Source organism: Wolffia australiana, chromosome 18 (assembly GCF_029677425.1).
Source record: "Wolffia australiana isolate 7733 chromosome 18, ASM2967742v1".
Lineage (NCBI taxonomy): Eukaryota > Viridiplantae > Streptophyta > Magnoliopsida > Alismatales > Araceae > Wolffia > Wolffia australiana.
The window spans coordinates 6,322,684-6,333,242 of NC_135852.1; positions in this window are offsets into that span (position 1 = coordinate 6,322,684).

Consider the following 10,559-nt stretch of genomic DNA (forward strand, 5'->3'; position numbering starts at 1 on the left):
GGATGCCGTCCAAAGATAGTTGGAGATATGCCCCTTTAATTCTCTCTCCTCCGCATGGTTGTTTTTCCATCACACGTAACAGTGATGCCGTCCGGTGACGGGACGTGATGGGGACGCCGCAAACCATGATGGTGATGCAAACATGACGAAATTTTTCAAAATTCTCGTACGATCGTCAGACGAGACGGTGATGTGACAAAACTTTGTCAGGGATCTTTATTCACGTCACCATCCATCACGATCGTCATCCGTCCCGTCACCTCTGGGGCGTTGAAGTTCCCTATTTGTTGATCTCCTCACTATCAAGTTACATTTGTAGAATGAGTAGAAAAATTAGGGAAAGAAGAAGAGGGGTGGTACCCAGATCTGGTTGTCATGGGTACCTAAAATGGGTGCCCCCCTGGCCTATTATACTTCGGAGGAACCTTTTCACAGAATCCTTATTTATGATGTATACCTTCTAACGTCCTTTGATAGTGTGCATATGACACTAATTTAAAATATGAATCAAGTTTTTGGTTTTCTAATTGAGGGCCTAAGTTCATATCCAAACATTTTACTAGATTTTCTAAATATAGTTCATCCTCACAAAATCTTTAGAGAAAAATTTCCCCACTACCTTAGAACTTCCCATAAGACTAGTAGGAGACCAAATCATTCTACAAATTTCATGTTAGTATCCAAAGTATTTGTGTTTTACTTGTCACAGAAAAACTTTGCAAGAACACTGGGCAAAAATCTAGAAATTAGATTTTTTTTAAAAAACTTGAATTATGTTACTTTAAAATTTAGCTTTTTCTCCACAAAAATATACCAGTTAAGGTAAAGATTTTCAAATCAGTTTTTTTATTGTTATATACCTCCCTTAGTTTTTTAATTTTTTTAGAAATTATATAAACCCACGAGATGTAATTTTTCTATATTTATTTTGTATAATATTTTTCAAAAATGAATAAAGTATTACTAACAAGCAGCCCGTCTAGAGCAGGCAACATCCTAGTACCAAACCAATCCAGAAGGTGGTCAGGCCATCATGAGCAGCACATCAACATGTGTGTGGCCTAGCATGGATAGCCATCAAGTGGGCAGCTCATCTAACCAACTGTTGTTTCATGTTTAAAAAGAAAATATCAGTTTAATGTGTAGGAAAGGCAACCCTTCAACATGCCAAAGTTAGATTTACAGCTCCATCATGACACCCCCTCCACCAATTGGTGTATGGATACACCATTTATATAAAACCTCTATTCACTATTACATGCATTGTTCTACATTAAAAGTCCATAGTCCCAAAAAGGCACCAGATCTGTCTGCTATTGAAGGCACACTATTGCCTACTCATCTGCATGTTACTATAAACACCAAAACTACAGTGTGTTATCAGTTTTGCCTCTTCCTTGTAGATTAGCCATATTTTTTCTCTGCATTCACGATTATGCATGTTATTTATATGAAAATATATTAAGGACACATTCTTTTATTGTAAAACCTTAAGAGAGAAATAATGTCAATATGCATCAAATTTGGAGGTGACAGACCTTGGATAATTATCTAAAATTTTCCTATTGGGAACAGAAATATAAAGACCAACATCACTCCTCCTCCATTTTTATGCCATCCCCATTGCATCAGGAATGGATAGGAATAGAAGGAAAAGTGAAAATAAGGGAGAGGCACTTAAAAAATTCTCTTAGGGGTGAACTTCGATCAGAGCTTCCCCCTATTTATACTATGGACTTTTTTCATAAAACCAGTAAATTAAGCATATCTTCATGCATCCAAAAGATCATCTATGTGTGACCATCTAGACCCATGTATCATTCTACTTAATGACTCTATTGGCCCAAGAACCTTTATTAGCCTTACAAATAATCATTTGTACCATTATACATATTAAATAATCCAATTTCAATTTAACGCAATAGATAGATTAAATTTCTTGCCCCTGGGTTGCGAAGCTACACCTCATGTTCTAGAATATATACATGTGTTATTGAATCATTCATGGAAGCTTTTTATGGTTGGTCACCATATAAGAATTTTACCTCGAGGCTCCTAGGATGACTTAGTTTGCGGTCAAATGTCAAATCCTAGTCTTCTTATCATTTACTTATACAACTGAAAAATCAATTTCCCCTGAGCCTAGCCCATTTACTCAGTAAAAACTTACTCACATGGCTTAATATTGATTGTATACTCAACTAATGAAAGTACTAAGACTTGATAGTGTTTCCTATTAAACATAAGCTGAAAAATAAAAAGCTCTCCTTTTTTGTAATTTTTTTATTCTGCTTTTTTAGTCATGACTAAAATATGAATTCTTATCTCTTACTATGGTGGATATGAATCTCATAGTTGTCTCTTTCTTTATCTCTGAATGCTATATTTTAGAATAAATCTAAAATATTTTGATTTGTATCCAAATCTTTAGTCTTTTTAAACAATATGGATCATATCGAATCACAAAGCACATTTTTTTTGAGTTTTTTCAACTCTTCTAAGAAAATGAGTGTCAGCATAGGGATCCATGAATGAATATTAAAAAAAATTATAATCATAACTAAATATTCAATTTTAATCATAACTAAATATTAAAGGATAGGAGGAAAAAAGCTAGAAAATAGTGGTTTTGGTTTACAAGAGCCATCAGCATACTATTCAACTAGGAAGAACAAAAGCTACTTTTTTCTTATGATTCTACAAGTCTAAATAAATAACCAAGTAACTAGACAGATTTGGAAAATTTTTCCTCTTCTATAAGTGATATGAAATGGCGGTTCGGGTTTGAACGACCGTTTCAATGTCAATTAAGTGGGTGAAAATGCAGATGCGTGTGCACGTGAAAAGTGACGAGAAGTACAAACCGAACGTCAAAGGACGTGCATGACCTATAATTAACAGTAAGAGGGACCTAGGAATGCCACTAGGCTCCCCATGACCCAGACATCAGGCTGAAGACCAACGGCACGAGCAAGGTTACTACCCCTTGTGTGCGCATCTTCAACGAGTCCAACCAAAGACGTATCTGCGGACTTCCTTCCTCTCAGAGCAATATCCCCATCTAGGGAAGGACATGGTATGGTCTCCGTCCAGTTTTACGAAAAATGTAAACCTATACCTGAAGTTCGGTCCAGACTCGGTCTCGGTCCCGTATCGATCCGGACCGGTCTTCGGTTGGTCAAGTTGACTAGACAATGTGCAAGTCCATGTTAAGTTGACGTGGCCGTCTCGCTGCACCTAATGTCGCCTCCAGAACCGAAGCAGTTTTTGATAATGAGAGAGAGAGAGAAAAAAGAGGAATATAATTATATAGTGAGAGAGTGTGAGAGTGCGAGAGTGCGAGAGGAAGAGAGTGAGACTGAGATAGTGCAAGACAGAGAGAATACTAGAGGGAGATAGTAGTACATTGAGAGAGTGAAAGGGCGAGACTGAGAGAGAGAGAGTGCAAGAGTTATGGAGGGAGAGAGGGAGTGGTTAAGAAGAAGAGTACAAGATGGAGGGAGCAAGAGAGTGAGAGAGGGAGAGAGGGAGAGCCGGAGAGGGGAAGTGAGAGAGAGAGAGGGAGAGAGTTCAGTAGGGAGAGAGTGTGAGAGGGAGACGGAGCAGGCTAGAGGGAGAGAGTATGAGAGAGAATGAGAGAGGGAGAGAGTTCAGTAGGGAGAGAGTGTGAGAGGGAGACGGAGCAGGCTAGAGGGAGAGAGTATGAGAGAGAATGAGAGAGGGAGAGAGTTCAGTAGGGAGAGAGTGTGAGAGGGAGACGGAGCAGGCTAGAGGGAGAGAGTATGAGAGAGAGAATGAGAGAGGGAGAGAAGGAGAGCGAAAGAGAGGGCGAGCGAGCAGAGAATGAGAGGAAGAGTGGAGAGTGAAAGCGGGAGAGGTTGGCAAAGAGAGTGATAGAGAACGTGAAGGTGAGAGAGGAGGAGAGGGAGAGCGGGAGAGAGAGAGGATGAGAGAGAGAGGGCCATGAGAGAGGAGAGGGAGAGAGGTAAGAGATAGATGGAATGAAAACGAGAGGGAGAGAGTGAGAGCGGGAGAGTGGGTGAGAGGGAAGGAGGGAGGGAATGCTAAAGAGAGAGAGTGAGGCAAAAACAAGGGAGACTGAGACAGGGAGTGCGGGAGAGAGAACAAGCCGGCGAGGGGGCTAGAGAAGCAGCTGGAGAGAGGACAAAAGAGAGAGGGGAGGGAGAGATAGAGGAAAATAAAACGAGAGGAAGAGAGTGAGAGCAGGGGAGATGGCGAGAGGGAGGGAGGAAAGGAGAGCGAGCAAGAGGGAGACTGAGACCGGAACTAGGCGAGAAAGGGGGAGAGAGAGAGAGGAGGAAAGAGAGAGAGAGAATGAGAAAGAGAGAGGGGGATAAAGAGAGAGAATGACCGAGAGAGAGGGAGAGAGAACGAGCAGGAGAGGGAAGAGAGGACGAGAGAGAGAGAGAGAGAGAGAACGAGAACGAAAGAGTGAGGTTGAGAGAAAGAGAGAAAGAGAGAAAGAGAGCGAGAGTGGAAGAGAGTGTGAGAGAGAGGTCCGGTCTTTCAGTCCGGTTCAGCGTGCAAACCGGACCCAGATCGGAAGGTTTGGTCTGCCCTAAAAAGGCTGACCAAGGGTCTGGTTCGGTCCGATCTGATCTAACTTTGGTTCGATCGTCTCCTTACCTATCCCCATCAATCTCTATCCTAACCCCAGCGGTGGAGACAGGTTTGGGGGTTGATGAAAGAAATAAAGAACACTCAAATAGGGTAGATGCAAGGGTACCAGTTGGGGGCTGAGGTTTGGTTGACTATGACGGTGACAACGGGAGCTTGTGTGCGACCTGTCAGTAGTGTAGTGGCACGTAGGGCGGCGCACGATAGTTGTGAGGACTGCGCGGTGGCAGCACAAGTGGCGCAGCGGAGTGGGCGGAAATGGCGTGGGCAACGACATGTATGTCGACACGGGCAGCAGTGGGGGCGAACACCCGGTGATGGCGTGGGCGACGCCTTAGGTGTTGGCACGAGCGGTTGCATGTGAGATGGCGACAGCGACGGTGTGGCCAGCAGGTCATGCAGCAGCATGGACAATGGATAGGGTGATGGTGCCGACGGGGATGTGGCAACAGCTCAAGCAGTGGTAAGGGCAATAGCGCTGCGATGACGAGAACAGTGCGGGAGACAAGCAAAGCGGTGAATCGACAACGGTGGAAGATCTTGTCAATGATGCAACACTAGAGGTTAGAGGCACAGCGATGACAAAGTGAGTTGTTTTCTGGACAACCTGATGACCTGGCATGAACAGCATTGCGCCTAGCAGAGGAGGTGAGAAGATGCCGTGGGCCGCTTGGTAGAGGCGGCACTCGGTTGCGGATATGGCGCAATGGAGGTAGGGATTGTCGAGAATCTAGTGGCAGAGATCCAATGACAACAGCGGCGACTCTATGGTTTTTTGACAAGGGGCGAAACGAAAGGGGACAAAATGGGAATGTTGGGCGCAAACACTCACGGAAACCTACTTGGACGTGCACAACTACATAAGTTGTGAAGGATGATCCCAAGACAATACGAGGAGAAACACTAAGGCATAGTCATTAGCCTCATCACATCCCTGCGTTCTCAGCGTCAAGAGAGCACCAACTGAGAGAGAGAGAGAGAGAGAGAGAGAGAGAGAGAGAGAGAGAGAGAGAGAGAGAGAGAGAGAGAGAGAGAGAGAGAGAGAGAGAGAGAGAGAGAGAGAGAGAGAGAGAGAGAGAGAGAGAGGGAGGGGGAAGAGGGAAAAGTTAATACATCACGGTTTGTGTTGGGGGTGAAGAAAACAAGAGGGATGGGGGGGATTTTATAGGCACAACCCAAGGCCTGAATGTAAAAACTAGGCACGATCCTAGAAAGTAGGCATGATCCTATTCTCAAGGATGTGCTAGGTCATCCTACTTTCTAGGATGTACCAAGTAAACCCCACAATCCTAAAACTTAGGGCTGGGGGTTTGACATTTTCAACAATCTCCACCTTGGCAAACTTCCCAGCCAATGCACATGTCACTCCATCATCTTCTAGGTACTCCACCTTCATCCAGGTACCTCCAATGTAAAGTATGTGCAAACACCAGTGGAACTTCTCCATCGTGACCACCTTTGTCAACATGTCTACGACATTCTCCTCCGTGTGCGCCTTTCAAAGAGAAATCTCTCCCCAATTCAAAAACTCTCTAATCACGTGATACCACACATCAATGTGTTTTGAACGCTCATGGTACACCTGATTCTTACAAATCCTGTAGTAGATCTCTGATTGTCCAAATCACCTACAAAATCAAAGTCAACAAAACCCATTTCGGATTGAGACCTCTCCTTCTCAAAGAAAATCCCCGTGCTCACTGAGCCCTTTAGATATCGGAGAATCCATTTGACTGCATTCCAATGCTCCTTCTCAGGGTTGTTCATAAATCTGCTCACCACTCCAACTCCATTAGCAATGTCTGGTGTCGTACATACCATAGCATACATAAGAGAGCCAGCGACACTAGCATAAAGAATTTGATTCATCTCAGATAAGTCATCTTCAGTCTTCGGGAAATGAGCTTTAGATAGCTTGGAATGATACACAAGAGGAGTACTCACCACTTTAGCATTGGAAATGCCAAAGAGATCAACAATCATCTCAAGGTAGCTCCTCTGAGTAAACCATAAGAGACCTCTCTCCCGATCCCTATGCATCTGCATACCAAGAATCTTTCTTGCAGCTCCAAGATCCTTCATGTCAAATTTCTTTCCCAATAGTGCCTTCAGTCTTGCAATCTCATGCAAGTTCTTCGACATAATGAGCATGTCATCTATATAGAGCATCAATATAATGCATGATCCATCTTCACACCTCTTTATGTAAATACAACAATCAAACTCACACCGACATCACTTTCAGCCACTTATCCTTCTGGGGACAATGAATCGCTTCTTTGAATGATGTTAGCTCACCGTCTCCTGCAAACATAGCAAAAACAACAAAGTCTTCTAAATGAGCATGAGGTCTTGTAACCCATCGGCCTCGCCTAGATGCAATGCTCTCTTCCACGACCTCTAGAGTCTCCATTTGTTCAACCATCGACTTGGAAGGACTTTTCACTTCCTCCACCTCCATCTAAGTCGTCTTCTCTACATGAGTACCCTGTAGTTTCTGAGACAGCGTCTCAGTAATGGATGCCTTCAAGATATGGTTTTCATCAAACACCACATCCCAATTGACCACGATCTTCTTTGCTTCAGGATCCTAGAGCCTATAGCCATTTACTCCACCTCCATAGCCGAAAAGAATGCACCTTTTAGACTTCAGATCAAGCTTCAATCTCTCGTCAGCAGGAATGTGAGAAAAACCAGGACATCCAAAACTATGTATAATGGAATAGTTAATAGGCTTTCCATTCCATAACTCTTCAGCTACCTTCCCATCAAGAGTCAAATTGGACGATCTATTAATCACATAAACCACTGCATTCACTGCCTCCGTCCAAAACTCTTTGGGCAACTCCGCATTCAACCTCAAGCACCACGCCCTCTCTATAATAGTGTGATTCATGCATTCAGCTACACCATTATGCTAAGGATTCTTCTTCCCTATAAAGTGATGCTGGATCCCGTGCTCATCACAAAACTGATCAAACTCTGAGTTCTTGAACCCCGTCTCATTATCAGTACACAAGACCTTGATCTTTCTCCCCCGTAGATTCACCGCCTTAGCACACCATGTCTTGCTCAGAGAGATTACCTCAGACTTGTGCGCCAAGAAGTGAACCCAAACCTTCATGGAGAAATCATCAACAAAGGTCAAGAAATAGCGAGCACCTCCTCTCGACATCACATCAACAGGATCCCACACATCAGCATGAAAGTAGTCAAAGATGTTCCTAGTAGTGTGTTTTGCCACGTTGAAGCTCACCCTACACTGCTTGCCCATAACACAATACTTACAAAATTTCGATTTACAAGATTGAACTCAGGGTAGGATTCCACATTCATGACGCATCTGCTTTGATACCATTTGTTGGGCGCAAACACTCGGAGAAGTGTGCTTGGGCGTGAACAAAATGCAGAAGATATTGAGGATGATCCCAAGACAATACGAGGAGAAATACTGAGGTGTAGTCATTAGCCTTATCACGTCCCCACGCCGTCCTTGTCAAGAGAGCACAAATTCCAAGAGAGAGAGCGAGGAGGAAGAGTCTTCTAGTTCAAATGAACTTTCAAGAAAATATACTCAACCCGAGAGAAGAGAATACATCAAGGGTTGTGTTGGGGATAGAGAAAACAAGAGAAATGGGCGCCTTTTATGGGCACAACCCATGGCTTAAATGCCCCTAAAAACTAGGCATAATCCTAGAAAGTAGGCATGATCCTATTTTCAAGGATGTGATAGGTCATCCTACTTTCTAACTGTACCAAGTCAACCCCCACAATCCTGAAACTAAGGGCTAGGGAGTTTGCCATTTTCAACAATCTCCACCTTGGCAAACTTCTTAGTCAATGCACTTCTCAATCGATCATCTTTAAGATGCTCCACCTTCATCGAGGTACCATCTCCTTTTTCACTATATTGCCTAGCCGCAAGTGCCATATAGGGTGTCATTGGTTGACATCTCATGGGGTGTTGCTGTTGCAGCTCCACCTACAACGGTGATCCCTTCAAGTCTGTAAATGTTGGCTCACTATCAAGTCTGCAAATGTTGAGTACCCCGTTCTCAGCCTAATAACAATATTCATTCACCTCCATCACATCAAGTGAAATCAAATTCTGACACCAAGGCCGGTGCATGCCGCACATTCCCTAGCATTCTCACCACGCCATCAAACATCCGAATCTTCACTCTCCTGATGTCAACAACCTCGCACGGAGCATTGTTTCCCATAGAAACAGTCTCCGTCAAACTCCTATAGGAGTCAAACCAGTCAACATATGGGCACATATGATAAGAGAAATTGGGATCAAGGATCCACGTGTTTGTCAACTCTGCATCCACAACTATGGCAGAATAGACTTCATCATCATCACTATCCTCCACCTTTGCGACATTGGCCAAACTCGTCTCTTCACATTCTCCCTTACCACCATTCAGTTTCGGACAATCGCGCTTGAAGTGCCCCTTAGCATGACACTTATGGCATTCATGGTTTTTCAGCCAGTTGATCCTTTACTTGGATCATCCCTTCTTATTCTCTCCGGTCTTGCTTCCCTCCCTTGTACAACCTCTTCCTTGGCCGCCTTGCATGAACAAACCTTCAATGTGATCAGAATCATATGCAGATTGCCCCTTTTCAAACTCCATCAATGTCGAAATTGGCTCATCAAGACTCACCATGTTCGTCCCATAAAGCATAGTCGTCATAAGGTTCTCGTACTTTTTGGGCAACAAAATCAACAAGATGATCGTCTTGCTCTCCTCAGACAAGTCCTCAAACTTCTACAACTCAATGCAAAGGCTTTGGAAATGATCAATATGATCATGTAATTTGGTACCTTTGGCCATCCGGAGTCCAAATAACTTTGTTTTAAACAAAGCTTTGCTCATAGACGTCTTGCCCACATATCTTTGAGTCAATGTCTTCCACATCTGGGCAGGACCACCAAGATAAAAAATATGATATCTCGCACCATCCGACAAACATTGACAAATATTGCTGGCAGTTTTCTTTTGAATCCGTCTCCAATCAGCATCCTTGACACCTTCAGATTTTGAATCATCCAAAGCCTCAATAACATTCTTTTCAATCAACATGTCCTTCACTTTTTGTTGCCACAAACTGAAGTTGACCGAGCTGCTCGATTTCTCAACTTTGTTTCGAGAAATAATGGAAGTTGTCATTTTGTACGCTGTAACATGTCCCCTCCAACACGTAGCTCTGGTACCACTTGTTGGGCGTAAACACTCAAGGAAGTGTGCTTGGACGTGAACAACTTCAGAAGATGTCGAGGATGATCCCAAGACGATACGAGGAGAAACACCGAGGCATAGTCATTAGCCTCGTCCATCCCCCCGTCGTCACCGTCAAGAGAGCACCAACTTCGTGAGAGAGAGAGAGAGGGAAGGAGGAAGATTCCTCTAGTTCAAATGAACTTTCAAGAATCTCTACTCAACTAAAATGGAGAAAAGAGAATACATCAAGGGTTGTATTGGGGGTGAAGAAAACAAAAGAGATGGAGGGCCTTTTATTGGCACAACCCAAGGCCTGAATGCTCGCTAAAACTAGGCACGATCCTAGAAAGTAGACACAATCATGTTCTAAAGGATGTGCAACGTCATCCTACTTTCTAGGATGTACCAAGTAATCCTACTTTCCAGGATGTACCAAGTCAACCCCCATGATCCTGAATTATAGGAATAGAAGGTTTGCCATCTTCAACAGGGAAAATGCAGAAAAAAAAGATGTTTCTTTAAAATGCTCTTCTTGATGCTTTCTCTCTTTTTCTTTTTCTTACCCCCGGCCCTTTACATAGGGAATAAAAAGCCCCCCCCCCCCCCCCACAATAAAAAGGGAAAGAGGCCCACATAGAGGGTCCTGTGGGCCCTCTAAAAGGAAGAGAGGCCCATACATAGAACCATACATAG